General features: G+C 38.3%; 1 long non-coding RNA gene across 1 annotated transcript; it reads right to left on the bottom strand.

Annotated features, from left to right (window-relative positions):
* Positions 1-459: 459 nt before the first annotated feature.
* LOC129457376 (uncharacterized) lies at positions 460-17737 on the bottom strand. Its single transcript, XR_008649212.1, has 3 exons — positions 17484-17737; positions 14233-14340; positions 460-651 (listed from the first exon to the last, which is right to left on the bottom strand). It is a non-coding gene; the product is annotated as an uncharacterized LOC129457376 (long non-coding RNA).
* Positions 17738-18424: the final 687 nt, after the last annotated feature.

Genomic DNA, 18424 nt, shown 5'->3' with positions numbered 1-18424 from the left:
TATTAAGCAAAGTGGTAGACTTGAAGAGAAAAATAAAGACAATGGCTATTAATATTGGTCTTGCTGCATATTCAAACACTTAGCAGTCAAAATTAATAAACATGTCTAGTTTCTTTTTAGTTTTTTAGGCATTTTTGTACTCGTCTGTACATTTCTCGTCTCCAGTCCTTGCGAGACAGTTACATACTTCTCAAGTCATTTGTAATTTGTGTAACAGATTAGACTGGGGAATTATTTAAATACAATAGTAAATGTAGTAACAACGGTAATTATATGCATCCTACAATTTGTTTTATATGAAGAGATTTTGTAAAATAGCTTGAGTTAAGTCGTGCTTTTGCCTCGCTCCTGTGTTGCCGTTCATTAATTTGCATCTTGTGGGTGATTCATCAACCTATTCCACTTGGGTATGTGCCCTCGTATACCACACACACACACACACACACACATACTCTCTCCCCTCTGTCTGCAGTAGTGTCCGGCGTTGCTCTCTGGTGCTTCTGCTGTAATGCCCGTGCTAAAGGCCTGGACCGGAGCCAGGGCTTGTCAGACTGGAGATGGATGGGCCCTCTACCAGGTGCCCACTGCTCCTCAGGCCAGCGCTGGACCAGACCGGACTGGATTTGGCATAGTTGAGATCCACTAAAGAGGCTAATGGGAAACCAGGACAGGATAAGCTGCTAAAGAAGCTGAATTGGTCCTGTGCAAAATGAGCAGTTTGATGTAAGGACGAGTAAAGCACATGGTAGTTTCGTTTTTCTGTGTCTAAAATACTATGTCAGGTGCTCTTCAGTTGTTCTTCAGGTGCTATGTTGCTACACAGTCAGTCAATGAATCAGTTATCAATACTGTATCCTCAAAATATTGGTTTGGTTTGGTCTACGGAAACACGCCAAATTTCTTCTGGCTGTTTATTGTCGGAAAACAAGGGTTTAAATAGGCCGTAAACCCACGCTTAAACAACAACAGCCTCAACACACTAAAGCGAGTCCAAAACTGACTAGTAACTAACGAATAGGACCTTCACATAAACAACGTGTCGGCATGGCAACCAAGTGTCACAAGCAGTTACATCAACAACAGCGCATTAACAGTTACAAGATTAACAAAAGGTGTCAACTCTCGATAAACACAAAATAAAAGAACATTACAATATTAATACAGGAGGCTATAAACATCACAGTGTCTTTAGCTGGGAGAATATAGTGAGCTGCACAACATAGCTCAGTTAATTATGTTCAGGGTAATTGAGTATTAGCAGAGTAGTAGCAAAATAAGGGATTTCACCCTACATTCTTCACAATCTTTTGACAGTAAATTTTGATAAACCATTTATTTTATTATGTAAAATAATCAGTGGCTCGAATTTGCTGAGCACAGTTAATATAAAATGCCCTACACAACACAATAAAAAAAATAATAAAAATGAAAGTATTTAGGGTGAATTCAGTTAAAATGGGACACTTTTTGTTAATTGTGTCAGAAAAAATTCCCCAAAAATGTTTCTACTTGCGTTTTTTTGTGTGTTTTCAATTTGTTTTAGATCTTGTTGTCAGTTATTGTGATTATCGGTTTGATTAATTAACCAAATATTTTAAGAACTGACAATATAAATTCCTCAAAAAACTCCTTCCCGAGCCGAGGGTCTGTTCAGGTAAGGTGGGACACTAAGTTTGGTGGGACAAGTGGGACAAATAAAAAAGAATGGGATTTCCTGTTGACAGTATGACACTATACATAAAAGCACATGTATTTACTCATGTTTTAGTACATTAAAATACATCTTACTGCGACACAAAAGACTGACCAAACTCATCTGAATTGGGAACCAAATTTCTTCTAAATGTCATTTTCACTTGTCTGTATCAAACCGAGTGAATGAAAATGATTTTCCACACTAAATACAGCAGTAATATTTTTTATAGAGCACAGTGGTTCACAACAAAGAGCAGCCCACATGTTTCTGAGCTGAGATAGTTAGTAGTGTGTGTCTATAGGCTCCACTATATGGACCTGTTTCATTGAGAGTTTTTTGTTGTTTTATTTCTTTTTGTGTCTTTATGACTGTATACAGACATTTCTGATATTATCTTACAGTATCTACATAATATATATTCAGTCGTTACCTATTTGTTTTGTATACACAGGGTCTGGGGCTACAATTTAAAACCACAATTGATAGGTGACTCTTTCATTTCCACATGTAAAAATACTAAAATATTTAATCATCCCACTTTACCTGATGTCCCGCCTGAATTCACCTTAATTTATGCAGCCCAACACTGAAATGCAATTCCCCCTTTTCTGCCTAAAAAAACGATCACTTGTTTTAGCTCAGCGCCTTGAATTCAATCTGTGAAAAGGGATTAATTAATTGCAAATAAGCACTAAGCAGCAGATAAACTAAAGGTGCATCTTGAGGAATACAAAAATGAGATCAATATTGCCTTTTCAAAATGCAACAGATATCCACAAATTCCCATTCCTTTCACTTCTAAGTCAAAACTGTAAAAGTAAAAATCATGAAACTGAAATGGAAAATCATGAAATATTAGTCCAAAAACAAGCCTGATATTGTTTAGTGTCAACACAGCAAGACCCAAATGGCTTATTTTCCCATTATATCCCATGTAAATTAAGGTTTCTACAACGTATGTAACAATGAGACCAATGTTCCCTCTAATTTTTCAGAGTCTGAGCAAACACACAAACTCCCTGGGCGTCCCATGGACCACTGTGAGCGACATCAGACGTGCGCACTGTGGTCATGCTGCATCACATCCATCCAAGTTAAATGGTTTATTAAAAGAATCAAATTACCGCATTTACATTTCTGTTCTAAGACTTTTAATTAAGTGCTTTAGCCACTTATACAATGAAAATGACAAAAATCTTGCTCATGACCTGTGTAGTATGTTAATGCTATTGGAAGTATAAATATTTAATTTTAACTATGGCAAAACATGAACTTCCAACCAAACCAAGACAACTGTAAACTCCAATGTTGAAAACACACTTAACATTTTTATGATAAAGCTCTGACTAAGCCATTGTGTGAAGCTTTTGCTGTGCACTGAGTGAGATTGTCCTACTGTGTCTGGGAGACAGTCCGGTAACTCTTTTTCAGTATATGACACGATCATTTGATTTTTACAACTCATAAACTAGTGACAGTCAATGACCAATACACACTGAGAGGAATCTGTATCTGCACACCCAGCTGCTCTATTACTGTACATTTACATATCATAACAAAACACAATATATAATGTGTATTTGTATATAAAATATATTTAAAATAAATATATATTTACAAACCACACCCTGCAAACAGTGAACAAACACACACACTTCAAAATGTAAACAAACACACTGGAGACTGAAAACACACTGTACATGGGGGGGGGGGCAGATTGGCATTAGCTAATGCTAATGATTACGCATGATATATATATATATATGACCCACAATTAAGTCAATAGCAGAATAAACCACACTTACCGACCAGGAACAGCATCCAGTCCATCAGCACATAAGGTCCTCTGCTCCTGAGTCCATCATGAGATCTTCACTCGGTTCCACGAACCGCTCCAGGTCCGAGATGCCTCTAGTTTAACTTGTACAAACATCCACAGTGTCCTCGGTCGTGTACTTCCTTTGTTTTGTCCGTTTCGTCATGTTTAAAACGCAAAACTGCTACAAAACAGTGCGCCAGAGCGCGGGCCGTCGGAACGTTAAGGGGATAAACACTTAGCATCATTAGCATCATTAGCATCATTAGCGAGTCTTCACTCCACATCGGCTAAAACTCTGGTAGCGGCGCATGAGGAGCCTGTCAATGACGTGGATAAGCTGCGCAGATACGTATGTGAATCACATAATTGTCTGGAGCAGCTCGTCCCCGGTCACACTCACTGACTCACGTTGAAAAATAGCGCAGAATGAATTGCTGTGTGTTTATTTTATTTTCAATTCCGATTCAATTTTTTTGTGCGCAGCGCAGATTTTCTGTCCGCGGAGTGTCAGCAGTGCGCAATTGCGCATGCGCGCAGCTTGGAGGGAACAGTGAATGAGACTATTCTGACAGTATATTTGACCCAAAGGTCTACAAAAACAAGACGAAAATATGGTTATCTTGGTCATGCAATGTCTAATGTTTCTCATGCTAAAATAATTAGTCCACTGCGAAGAAGGCTTTGAAAAATACAGCAATCCTCTATATAATTAAAGGAAAAAATGTCAGTTCAAGTAATGTTGGGGAAGACGATAAGTTTCACAAAAGAAAGGAGACCGTTATTGTAATTATGTAGTTTATTACTTTCGAATTAAATCGCTATACGCTACTTCCTAATAAATCAACAAAACCACTTTAACCAAAGACGTAAAAAGGCAACTTATAAGTCCAATGTTTGCGTGGAGACAATTGAAAGAGAACATTATCAGCGGTGAGGAGATCCAATCAGAGCAGATATCAGAGAGCACAGATTGCTTTATCTGAACCTAATGCGGTCATCACATTATTGTATTACAGAGACACGGCTCAAGCGAGGGGGAATACTGCGGGCCACCTTGATGCAAAACAATCTTTCATTCTTATCTCGCTAAATGCAATTCAATTTCCAAATCAAAAGGAATGTGTTTTTGAGCGAACATTTATTTTTCACCGATACAATGTCAGCCAGTGCCCAGCAGCGTGTGATCAGATACGTTTGTGTTAAATATACTATCATTACCCAATTAAATTAAAATTCATCTTACCTAAAGCCATGTGCTCTCCAGTCGTGTAATAACTACTATTATTCTAAAAAATGATGTGTCTTTACAATACAACCTCGGGCCAGAAACAATTGGACCAAAGAACGCCACTATAACTAGCACAAGGTTGTTAGCCGTAACATCAAGTTAATTACAAAATGTACGTGTTTAATATAAGGCACTTTTGTACTGAGAAAGGTGAGCTGAGGAGCAGATAATTAAATGACCTACACTTGTAATGGAGGGGTCAGAAACAAAGTTCTTTTGTTTAACATTCAGTAGCTTCAAGGAGGAGGTGAAGCAGGTCATAGAAATACAAATGTACAAGTATAAAGCCATAACTCTATCCACTCAATCTTTCTCAGATTATATCAAAATGTTCTAATTTATGTAGAGCAACTTAGCTGACTTTATATTGAATCGCGTAGCTATTCTTTTTGATTTCTGTAAAGCATTATTCTGCAAAACACATCAAAGTCAAAATGTGTAAAACAAACTTGTCAGGCGGAAATCAAAGCATCCCTTAGTTAAGTAGAAACCTGCTTTCTCACCGTCTTCATTACAATACAGTAAAACATTATTGTGTAATTCATTCCAAACAAAACACCCAACCAACGCCACTGAGAGAAACTGCAAACTACATCAACACTGAAGTGCAACAGGGAAATAAGTGTAAGGATTAACAGGGCCCAAAAGGATAACAGGAACTAAATTCTGTTATCTGATTGGCTGATGGTGAAGCAGTAAGGGATGTCTCTCTTCAGAGTCCAACAGTAATCAGCCATCATGACTGCATCCCAGCGTCCCTGATACCTGGTCTCCATCTCTTTTATGTCCTGATGGAATCTCTCCACCTGCTCATCACTCAGTGATCCCAGATTCTCAGGAAACCTGAAAATTTAGCTCCTTTTTGGAAAAAGGATGTGGAGCATCATCATTAAAACCACACTGGAGGAATCTTTGTCACTGATGTCAGGAACTTCTACAAAGACAGGTACTGGAATTTCATCACAGTGAGCTACAGGACGACGTGCTGATTCACGGTCAGGATACTTGAGGCTGCTTCGGTTCTTTCTGTTGATCCCAGTCACATCAATAGCCCAGAAGTAGCTATTGATGTCGGCTCCCTCCAAACCATGGGAATTCCAAACTTCAGACAACTCTTCTTGCCTTTAGTCCACTGACGCAGATACTCGGTGCATGACTTGCATGCCATGTGTGGCGCCCGAGCTTCATCTTGGTCACCAAGTTTAATCCCAAAATAAGCATGGTAAGCACGCTTTATGAAACTTGTGACTTGATTCCTGTTAGGAACATTGATGTATTCACCACAGATGTAGCAGAATATGTCAGGCTTATTTTTGCAAGATCTTCTAATCAAAGCCATTTCATTCACTTGTAATATAAAAAAAAATTAGTCATAAGTTGGCACATGCAAAATCTTCAGAATTTGTTTATAGTGAGAAATATAACAGAATTTTGCATCATATGACGTGAAAATACTCATACATGTAAACAAAATCGTCCAAAAACAAATATGTAGCTTAGTTCAGAACGTTGACCTGATTGAGCAAAACCAATCTGATTTTTGGATTCAGCACATCCAAATTATCCTAAATCAGCTAAAAAATCTTAGACAATAAATTTAGTGTTGACCAGTGTAATGCAACTTTCTACTGTAAGTCTTATCATGTTGTAAAAATAACCAGCACAAAGAAATATACACGATAAATATTGATGCTCAAAAATGATTGTTCCATCTGTCATATATTGAACTTTAAGTCGATATAGTAATTATCCTGACAGGCCTATCATTGGCTGAGAAACAGGAAGTAACAGTGGTGCACTATTCCAATAGTGGTGCACTTCACTTGAATAGGTGCGCACTGCTCCAGTATAATACATACACTAGCACTTGCTTTCAGTCACTAACATTACAAACCCACTTCAATCCTCACAACAATTGTCAGGCATATCAGCAACTCATCACAAAACTTCTCTGAGAGGCAATTGTGTGTGTGTGTGTTTGTTTGGCAGAAGAGGCATAGAAAGAAGGAGCAGAGAAGAGGAAAAGTGTAAATCTAACATAGGCCGTGTGGCAGAGCCCCCAGGATCAAATCCAATTCTGTGGAGATACACATTAAGCCCGTCAATCAGCAGTGTCCTTGGGAGGCAGCAGAATGGAGATGAGAGACAGAGGGGGGTCTCTTAGCCCTGAAAAGCCTGGACACAGACATTTAGACACACAGCAGTGAAGCCGCCGCTGCAAGAACCACTTCACTCAGGGAGGCCATATTTAAAAGCAACAGCAGAGCTACAGTCACAGTATCTACACTACAGTAGCTTTCTATTGAGCAGTGCAGGACAACTCGGGTCGCTACGTGCAGCATTAGACTGGAAATTTCTCTGCAACATCTTGCCTATCTATGGCCATGGATTTGATTTGAGAAAAAAAACGCACACACACACATTTTGACCACAGTGTTGTATATTGTTAGAGCAGGTTAAAGTAGTTAAAGTATCACAACACAGCATCCTGAATTGATACGCGTATTCTCAAGTTGTCTGATCCCATATATTGCCATTTCAATTTATTACATTTCGATTTATTACTATTTTATTGTAATAGTATTCCAATTTATTCTATTTTCCCGCCACAGAGTATATTGCAAAAGCAGCACTGTGTTCTGTCTGCATCTAATTATAAAGGATTTTATTGATCGCGAATTTGGAAGAAGAGTCTGCTGCTTAGAGCGTCTAGTGTGACCGGTGGACTTCTGCGTTGTGTTGCAAGGTGCTAAGGAGCCACAAGACACAGAGGGAACTTTTGGAGACAGTCACGTTTAATCTGTTTCCACAAAAGTACAAAACAAAAGTACAAAACCACACTATACGAAAGAAGACAACGGACAAAGTCAACATCTCCCCGCACTTGCCCACACGAGCGAACGAAAACAACGAAACAACACATGAGATCAATAAAATATAACCACAGATGTTGACAAAAGTAAAGATAATTACAAGAGGACACTTTAACATTGGGATCACGATAGATGACTGACCTCTTCTCAAGACTGATTCGCAAAGGGAAGAGTATAGAGGGAGTCAAACCTCAAATTTATACCAGGAGCAAGGTGAAGGACACACGAAGAAGAAAGTAAACACAGAAGACGGTTTGAAAATCAGCTAACCCTGCTTTAACTTCTCCAGTATTGTTTAGACTCTTTGGCATCACAATATTGCAACCATTATCACACCCCAAATCGAACAGAACATTGAACTTTGCTTTTTAACCCAACGTTTTAAAAGGGTTTCATCATTTTGAAGTTAGAAGTCAACCTTTCTGGCAGCTCGGCGTCCACTGGCCTGCACGTCTCCTCATCAGACGCGGCGGTCTAATGATGTGTTAATGTCATGATTGAACTGCCGCGGATGCTTGTCAGTGGTGGAGCTGCAGGGAGGCCCCAGAGCAGCCCCTTTGATGTGGGGGATAATTACTTGTGCAGTTAAGGTAATTAGCAAAAGTCCAGAATAAAACGTGAATAGGCTAAGTGTCGCTTCCCCTGCGCGTCAGTGGACCCACGCTGAGAGACAAACAGCATGGGAGAGATATTCACTGCTTAAAGGAAAATCAGATCTTGCAACAGGGAAATAAGTGTAAGGATTAACAGGGCCCAAAAGGATAACAGGAACTAAATTCTGTTATCTGATTGGCTGATGGTGAAGCAGTAATAAAAGAACAGCTGCAGTGACTTTAGTTAATCTTAGGCCATTTGAGAGAAAACTAAACGGTCACCATCTAGATGTCTGTAGAGGCGGAGACAATAAAAACACGAACAAGCCGAGTGAGACGGAGCGTACATCCCGATTCTGACAAACGAGGCATCCTTTAGTTCACTTATTCTCACTGAACATTGTTATGCAAGAAGAGAACACAGTAAAATGTTTTAGTTTGGTTTTTTTTTTCATTATTTTGGGACTGGGAACTCTGGGATTTTTTTTTTTTTTTGAAACCTTTTTGAAACCTTATTTATTTTTATTTTTTTGTGATAAAATTTTTATTGTTTACATAATAACAACAAAAACACAATAACCCCCCCCCCCAAAAAAATAATAAATAAAAATTAATAAATTAATAATAATAATAATAATAATAATAATAATAATAATAATAATAATAATAATAATAATAATAATAATAAACTTAAATTTTGAAGCATTTTCCAGAATTGGGGTAAAAGTGGCAGTGAAAAAATATAAAAACGAGGTAGCTTGATAATTCTTTCATTGAAATTGTTGGTTGTCGTGTCCCAATCTTCTGAACTGTAAAGACCTAAATTCACCTAGAGGGACAGTTTTTTTTTTTTTTATTAATCTTTGAAATGATAACTTTATTCATAACATAAATTCCCCAAACTCACTGAGCGCACAGAAACTGATTAAAAGGATGCGCTGTGTTTGCCCACTCTTTTACTGATAGATGAATGACATTTCTAATAGCTCTCCCCATGACCCACACAGCACAAAAACATTGTCTCCCATCGCACACAAATGTTCACATGTCGTGGGCCCGTTGGATGCCGTCGCCACAGAAACAGATGGAGATAAGGGCCCTGCTGAAGTAATGTCAGTCTGCAGCCAAATGGATAAACCTGGAATAAAGCGCGATGCCAGGGTTTTCAGCCAGAGATAAGAATGTTAGTGCCTCCGATCTGAGCGAGACAAGGCTGAGATATCTCTGCGAGGTGGAGAGGAGAAGAGCTCGCGTCTTCACGGTGATTCGGGAAGGTGAGTTTCAATGGATCACACTGACATCAACCACTAACCTACACAAGGATTATAATCACACCAATGTTCCAAATTACTATGCAGGTTGTATTTAAGTGTAATGAGGGTACATTTTTTAGTTTTCCAGTGAAACTCATGGATGGTATTGTGTCTCAGGGCTCTTTGGGTCAGTGAAATCAATCTCAGAGACCCGTGCCAATTAGTTTGCGAGGTAAGTCCAATTAAAGGAAAAACTACTTAAGAAGGACGTTCCACATTATTAAGCAACCATTTTCAAGCAACATGGGAAAGAAAAAGGATCTCTCAGGTGTCGTAAAGCAGGAAATAGTTGAATGCCTTCGACAAAGTATGAAAACCTTAGATACTTCGTTAAGGCTTAAGCGTGATCATCGTATTGCATCGTAATAAGATTCAAATTGTACTCCGAAGGTTGTTGACTTGAAAATTATGATGACTGGCATTTATATTGACAATATGGCAAAATCAGAGAAAAATATATAATCTGAATAATCTAAATAAATCAAAATAAAGTTCAAAAAGTACAAAAAAGTCCTCAATTCACTGGAGCCCATATTAGCAGAGTAGCACAGATGACACACACAAGCAAAATACATGAGCTAAAACACACTCCTCTTTCAGGTGAGACACAAATTATGTCGCCTTTTACATGTCAAAAAGAGGCAGTACCTGATTTATTTTCATGTAATATAGTTCACTTTGTTTTGCGTCATTTTAAGGTCAAAATTAAGCAGCTGTGTGATGTTTACACCCAATTATTAGGCCTGTCACAAAAACAAATTCTAAAGTGTGATATATTGGTGAAATAAATATAGACAATAAACGATAATATTGAAACCAAACAAAGCAGAATTATACCCAAAAAAGTATGCTAAATGTACAGTTGTTACAAAGATGTGAGCTGTTATAAACACTTAAGTAATCATCTTGTATCTATAATGAGTGAAAGTTAATAACACTGGGTTACAAAAAAAAAACATTTTTGAAAGTTGTCTGTGTTTTTTCAACTGAATTAGGACCATTTTGCACCGCTGAATCCAAAAATGATATCCATCTTTCTCAGTCAGGTCAGGTTTTTATGCTAATTTGATTTTTAAAAATCTGATCTTCTGACTAAATTGATTACAATTTTGTGACATTATCAGTTGATTTTCTTTAATATTTTTCATCCAAAAAATGTTTTAGGAGATAAAAAATAGTTTTCTAACAGAATGTATTAATTAAATGTTATGTTATGTTAATTGATAAAGGTAAGTACATGTAAATTGGAACGTTACGTTATCATTGTGCAAAATTCAGAACATGAACTTCTGTTTCTATGAACCCCTTGAATGCTCAGCAGCAGGGATGTCTCTCTTCAGAGTCCAACAGTAATCAGCCATCATGACTGCATCCCAGCGTCCCTGATACCTGGTCTCCATCTCTTTTATGTCCTGATGGAATCTCTCCACCTGCTCATCACTCAGTGATCCCAGATTCTCAGGAAACCTGAAAATTTAGCTCCTTTTTGGAAAAAGGATGTGGAGCATCATCATTAAAACCACACTGGAGGAATCTTTGTCACTGATGTCAGGAACTTCTACAAAGACAGGTACTGGAATTTCATCACAGTGAGCTACAGGACGACGTGCTGATTCACGGTCAGGATACTTGAGGCTGCTTCGGTTCTTTCTGTTGATCCCAGTCACATCAATAGCCCAGAAGTAGCTATTGATGTCGGCTCCCTCCAAACCATGGGAATTCCAAACTTCAGACAACTCTTCTTGCCTTTAGTCCACTGACGCAGATACTCGGTGCATGACTTGCATGCCATGTGTGGCGCCCGAGCTTCATCTTGGTCACCAAGTTTAATCCCAAAATAAGCATGGTAAGCACGCTTTATGAAACTTGTGACTTGATTCCTGTTAGGAACATTGATGTATTCACCACAGATGTAGCAGAATATGTCAGGCTTATTTTTGCAAGATCTTCTAATCAAAGCCATTTCATTCACTTGTAATATAAAAAAAAATTAGTCATAAGTTGGCACATGCAAAATCTTCAGAATTTGTTTATAGTGAGAAATATAACAGAATTTTGCATCATATGACGTGAAAATACTCATACATGTAAACAAAATCGTCCAAAAACAAATATGTAGCTTAGTTCAGAACGTTGACCTGATTGAGCAAAACCAATCTGATTTTTGGATTCAGCACATCCAAATTATCCTAAATCAGCTAAAAAATCTTAGACAATAAATTTAGTGTTGACCAGTGTAATGCAACTTTCTACTGTAAGTCTTATCATGTTGTAAAAATAACCAGCACAAAGAAATATACACGATAAATATTGATGCTCAAAAATGATTGTTCCATCTGTCATATATTGAACTTTAAGTCGATATAGTAATTATCCTGACAGGCCTATCATTGGCTGAGAAACAGGAAGTAACAGTGGTGCACTATTCCAATAGTGGTGCACTTCACTTGAATAGGTGCGCACTGCTCCAGTATAATACATACACTAGCACTTGCTTTCAGTCACTAACATTACAAACCCACTTCAATCCTCACAACAATTGTCAGGCATATCAGCAACTCATCACAAAACTTCTCTGAGAGGCAATTGTGTGTGTGTGTGTTTGTTTGGCAGAAGAGGCATAGAAAGAAGGAGCAGAGAAGAGGAAAAGTGTAAATCTAACATAGGCCGTGTGGCAGAGCCCCCAGGATCAAATCCAATTCTGTGGAGATACACATTAAGCCCGTCAATCAGCAGTGTCCTTGGGAGGCAGCAGAATGGAGATGAGAGACAGAGGGGGGTCTCTTAGCCCTGAAAAGCCTGGACACAGACATTTAGACACACAGCAGTGAAGCCGCCGCTGCAAGAACCACTTCACTCAGGGAGGCCATATTTAAAAGCAACAGCAGAGCTACAGTCACAGTATCTACACTACAGTAGCTTTCTATTGAGCAGTGCAGGACAACTCGGGTCGCTACGTGCAGCATTAGACTGGAAATTTCTCTGCAACATCTTGCCTATCTATGGCCATGGATTTGATTTGAGAAAAAAAACGCACACACACACATTTTGACCACAGTGTTGTATATTGTTAGAGCAGGTTAAAGTAGTTAAAGTATCACAACACAGCATCCTGAATTGATACGCGTATTCTCAAGTTGTCTGATCCCATATATTGCCATTTCAATTTATTACATTTCGATTTATTACTATTTTATTGTAATAGTATTCCAATTTATTCTATTTTCCCGCCACAGAGTATATTGCAAAAGCAGCACTGTGTTCTGTCTGCATCTAATTATAAAGGATTTTATTGATCGCGAATTTGGAAGAAGAGTCTGCTGCTTAGAGCGTCTAGTGTGACCGGTGGACTTCTGCGTTGTGTTGCAAGGTGCTAAGGAGCCACAAGACACAGAGGGAACTTTTGGAGACAGTCACGTTTAATCTGTTTCCACAAAAGTACAAAACAAAAGTACAAAACCACACTATACGAAAGAAGACAACGGACAAAGTCAACATCTCCCCGCACTTGCCCACACGAGCGAACGAAAACAACGAAACAACACATGAGATCAATAAAATATAACCACAGATGTTGACAAAAGTAAAGATAATTACAAGAGGACACTTTAACATTGGGATCACGATAGATGACTGACCTCTTCTCAAGACTGATTCGCAAAGGGAAGAGTATAGAGGGAGTCAAACCTCAAATTTATACCAGGAGCAAGGTGAAGGACACACGAAGAAGAAAGTAAACACAGAAGACGGTTTGAAAATCAGCTAACCCTGCTTTAACTTCTCCAGTATTGTTTAGACTCTTTGGCATCACAATATTGCAACCATTATCACACCCCAAATCGAACAGAACATTGAACTTTGCTTTTTAACCCAACGTTTTAAAAGGGTTTCATCATTTTGAAGTTAGAAGTCAACCTTTCTGGCAGCTCGGCGTCCACTGGCCTGCACGTCTCCTCATCAGACGCGGCGGTCTAATGATGTGTTAATGTCATGATTGAACTGCCGCGGATGCTTGTCAGTGGTGGAGCTGCAGGGAGGCCCCAGAGCAGCCCCTTTGATGTGGGGGATAATTACTTGTGCAGTTAAGGTAATTAGCAAAAGTCCAGAATAAAACGTGAATAGGCTAAGTGTCGCTTCCCCTGCGCGTCAGTGGACCCACGCTGAGAGACAAACAGCATGGGAGAGATATTCACTGCTTAAAGGAAAATCAGATCTTCAATTTGAAAGCGCGGGTTTCGGAAAGTCAGATTTAATATTAAGCTTGTGTTTTACTTACTTATTTAACATACCCAACGCTGAATTTGTAATGGCATTAAACTTATCTCCATGGCGACAAGCAGGAGATATCACCATGCCAAATTAGAGATGAGACTTTTTAATGAATAAACGCAAGATAATAAATGCAAGATAGACATTAGTGTCATTAGACTCAAATATTACACTACACAAACGTTGGGTTTTGTTATTCTTGTCTGCATGAATGGGACACTGAAAGGCTGAGCTGGGGTGTTTGTGGAACTAATTACTTCAAATACTGTGGAAAGGTGTTTGAAAATACGCCGCTTTTTGTTTGATTAAAAATAGCCAAAAACACTCCTTCTGGGACCACTGAGTTTTCTCTTTTTGGCTTCATTCAGCGTTTCCATTCACCTGTTTACAAAGTGGTTTTTGAAGCTTTTCTTCTTCCCAGTCAATGAATATTAAGGCGGTTGGTGCTGACAGCTGCCCAGGAATAACTGCTGATGTTGCATTGTAACCCTGGAAAATAAACACATTTTAACTGAATTAATAATGACCATTTTTCATAATCAGTTTTGAGATATTTTCTCATTGGTCATGCGCGGTCATGCTGTCATGAGTGAGTGACAAGCAGAAAAAAACAAAAAACAAAACAATCACAGTGAAATATGGACTCTCAGAGAAGGTCATCATCTTAAAGGAGACATAGAGATTGGAGTTGTGTCATCACACCTCACCACGACTTACCTTAATGTTAAATCTATGGAGATTTAAGATACTAAATACTAGTGCTTAATATTCATTCAAAAAGTATTTCAGCACTACTGGGGTTGTTCCAAACCAATACTACGCTGAATACTGCATGCACTGTACTGCATTTCACCTATACTCCTTATCTGCGCCCACAGATCTGTACTGACTTGTGATTTTTATAATATATAATAATAAAAAATAAATAGATAAAATAAAATAAAAAATAAAATAAAATACATAAAAAATTGTAAATAAATAAAAAAAATTAAATAAATAAATAAATGATTGAAAAATTTAAATCCGCTGCTTGCGATGATGAAATAGCTCTATGAGGGGTCACAGCCCTTTTAGAAATTAAAATTGTGACCCCAGCACTAGAAAAAAAAAAAAAAAAAAAAGATTAACTAAACTGTCATATCATTTGTCCATTTGCAAAACTTTTTTTTATTGGATCAGTGTTTCCTACAAGTTTCTACTGTCACTATGGTGGCATAATTAATTATTTTATTCAATACAATATATGGAGAATAATGTGGCTCTGCTGATTATTATTATTAAAAAAAAAAAAAAAAAAAAAAAAAAAAGACTAGTAATATATAGTTACTTCTATATGTTTGAGATAATACTACAGGTATAAAGTTAGTTTTACCAGTTTTTTAGTTCAGAGCATTTTTATTTTTAGCAAAAATTGGACTATGGGGGCCACCACAGTCTCCTTCATTACACTGTGGATTATTACAGCAAATTATCTGATAAGTCAACAGTGTAACTAAAAGTGCTTTTCGCATTACTGTGGATCCTGAGATAAGTATTGTTGCAAATAATTGGGTCATTTGGCATCTTTAATAACAATCTAACATGACTCTCTTCAGAAATTTACATTCATTTAAATTCCTTTGAAGTTGTTTGTTTGGCTCACCTTGGAAACACACCATTTCTACTTCCCCTCTGTGGTAAGAATTAAACGCACCCCATAAATATTTATCTACCCTGGGCGTGTGCTATTCTGGCCCGCTGTTTTTGAACATAACCACTGGAGATTGTGCCTATCAGGGACCCAAACGAAACAAAGATGCAGAGAAGAGAGGAGGGGGACAGGGAGGTGCGGGGTTAGCGAAAAAGATTATATTTTTTGGTGCATCGGCCAAAATGGAAAGTGAATGATGTTTAATGCAGGAGATAGGGAAAGGGTTCAGTGGGAGCTTCTTTAAGAGTCACCACACATATTGGATATTTTTAGGCAAAAAACTTGTTGGATTTCCTTGCGTACTTGTTATCATTTTTAAACCTCAGTGACCCTTCCAAGTCTAAATGGATTGGGATGTTTTTTCATCGTTTAATTATTTCTGTTAGAGCAATCCACTTGTCCATAATAGTGTTGTGAGAATAGCAAAACTTCAGTTCGATACTCGCTATTGAATTTCAAAACCATGATTATTTTTTCTTCTTTTTTGTGTTTTTGAGTGCAGTTACCCGCACAAAATGTTAGTAGTTTCTTTAATATTAGGTTACACTTCTATTCTAGTTACGATAAAGATCAAGATCAGTCTAAAACTTTGCAGGAAAGGTTGCGTATCTCGTATTTAACTTGTAATTTCTTTCAACATGAATACTTATTTAAATGAGTATTTCAGTTACTTTCAGTTTCACAAAGCTACACCACAAACTGCCCTTTTTTGTTCACCATGAGTTGTCCTTCATTTTTCAAATTTTAAACAAAAAATCTGAGTTAAATTTAGCAGGAATTACTCTCAAGGCCTGACACAGAGTGCAACACATAAGCGATTCTGGCTGTCACTCCTTGACGTGGATCTGCGGAGGAACAGGGCCCAGGTTCCTAATCAGACGTATGAATATGAAGTATGAGTGCGCACACACACACACACACACACACACATATATACACACAGACACCAAACCCCGAGGAATGGATACTGTTGTGTGGAACTGTGACATCTCCTCAATGAGCAGCATGACACCTCCAACAGGGGGCGACATCAGTGTCAACCTCCATGCTCACGTGACTGGAGGAAGAAAGAACCAGGCTATATTCATCACTTTGCAATTACTTGAGGACCTACATCAGGGGTGTCCAAACTTTTTTCACCAAGTGCCGTATACTGAAACGTATTTGAAGCGGAGGACCACAGGGAGTCAAACGGCGCGTTTAACACAGGTTTGACAGAGACGTTGTACCTTTAATAAGACTTGGAAGATCATTTTTTAGAACTGTGTCACAATGCAAGTGATGTTATTCAGGTTATAGAGGGAGAATTTCTTTAATTTGTAGTAAAAAAATACTTCCTGATCAGTTGGGCCAGTTTAGGAGGAGGCATGAGGGCCAATAAATATTGATCTGAGGGCTGCATTTGGCCCCTGGGCCGTAGTTTGGCCAACCCTGACCTACATGAACCAATAGTACTTCTATGTGTACAGTATATTTGTACAGTGCACACCTAATCTATGTGAAAAAAGTAACTCGTAGACTTTTTATTATTTGCGACAAGTCAATGTTGTGCAATTAACTGTGTTTTAATCAAGTTGAGATCCTATTGTTGCAAATTTAATCTACAGCCAGTCCTCGCTCAGTTAAAGCATGTGGTTTGGAAAACGATTCAGACTTTGGAGGAATGAAGTAGGTTTTTTGTGGCACTGATTAAAAGTTTGTCAATAGAAAAACATAAAAATAAATTGAATTTGAAATTGGGATTGATCAATACAAAGAGAAAAAAAGTAAAATAATTGCTAGATACCACCCTGCCTGATATTTGATTTATTTTGATTAAACCCATACGCAGAAACATCACATATAAACAAATATTTTCAGAGTTATACGTTTATCTGAATGCATCTCAAAGAAACCCATCTTAAAGCCCACACCTGTATTGTCAGCCCCCCTCCGGCCCTACCTGTAATCCTGCACACACTAATGATCTGGGCCTGAACTCCGTCAAAGTCATCTGACACTGATGTGGGGAGATTGATATTCACGCTTGACTCGCCGCCCGCTCCACTTGACTGCCGTGTTTACCTCCCAGCACAATTAGTATCTGCACAAGACAGACAGACAGAGCCAGGAGAGAGGAGAGGCGTGAGGAGCGGCGCAGAGTTGGAGTGACTGCATTAGCGCCAATTGTTTATGAAAAGATGGGAGATGTCTTTCACTGTGGCTGAAGGTGGCTTTCTCCATCAAGGGGCCATTACCAGCTCATTTAATCCCCATAAAGCCGTTTTACCTCACTGAAAGCCAGTAAGCTTCAAATAACAACAGCTAGATTGGCTTAAGTCGAATGCATATTTCAACAGTTTCCATCTGAATTTGCATCAAAGACGGGCCTCGCTTTGGCCTCCATTTTGGCACAAGGAAACGTTGCACAGTGATATGACAGGGCCTCCTCGTCCACTTTTCATAACTAGTTTTAGGTAAAGGCAGTATTAGAGACCAAGTACTCAGCAGTAAACAAACATGTAAGCACATTTTAGACAGATGGAAGTAGGGCCGGGGCGATATGGCAATAAAAACTGTGATTTTATTACTGTGACAATATGTTTTTTTGGTAAAATTGCCAATTGTTAATGCAGCTCTCAGCTCAAATTCTTCCCTCCCTCTTGTCCTATTGGTCAATCTGTAAGACTCTGAGTGAAACAGCTGGATTTAATGAACATTTGGAAGAAGTAGATGACTTAATTTACTTTTACAAGTCAATGTAAAAGTAGGATAGGATCGACATAATGCTTTGGCTCCAAGAATGCTGTGATATATGTGTTTTTGCTTGTTATAAACCTAAAAATATGTAAAATGCATAGATTAGGAACAGGAAAAGGAGTCACACAAAGTTGAAGTCTTAAT

Source organism: Periophthalmus magnuspinnatus, chromosome 23 (genome assembly GCF_009829125.3).
Source record: "Periophthalmus magnuspinnatus isolate fPerMag1 chromosome 23, fPerMag1.2.pri, whole genome shotgun sequence".
Classification (NCBI taxonomy): Eukaryota; Metazoa; Chordata; class Actinopteri; order Gobiiformes; family Gobiidae; genus Periophthalmus; species Periophthalmus magnuspinnatus.
Note: the sequence above shows the minus strand (reverse complement) of the source record. Positions and strands in the feature narration are given on the sequence as shown.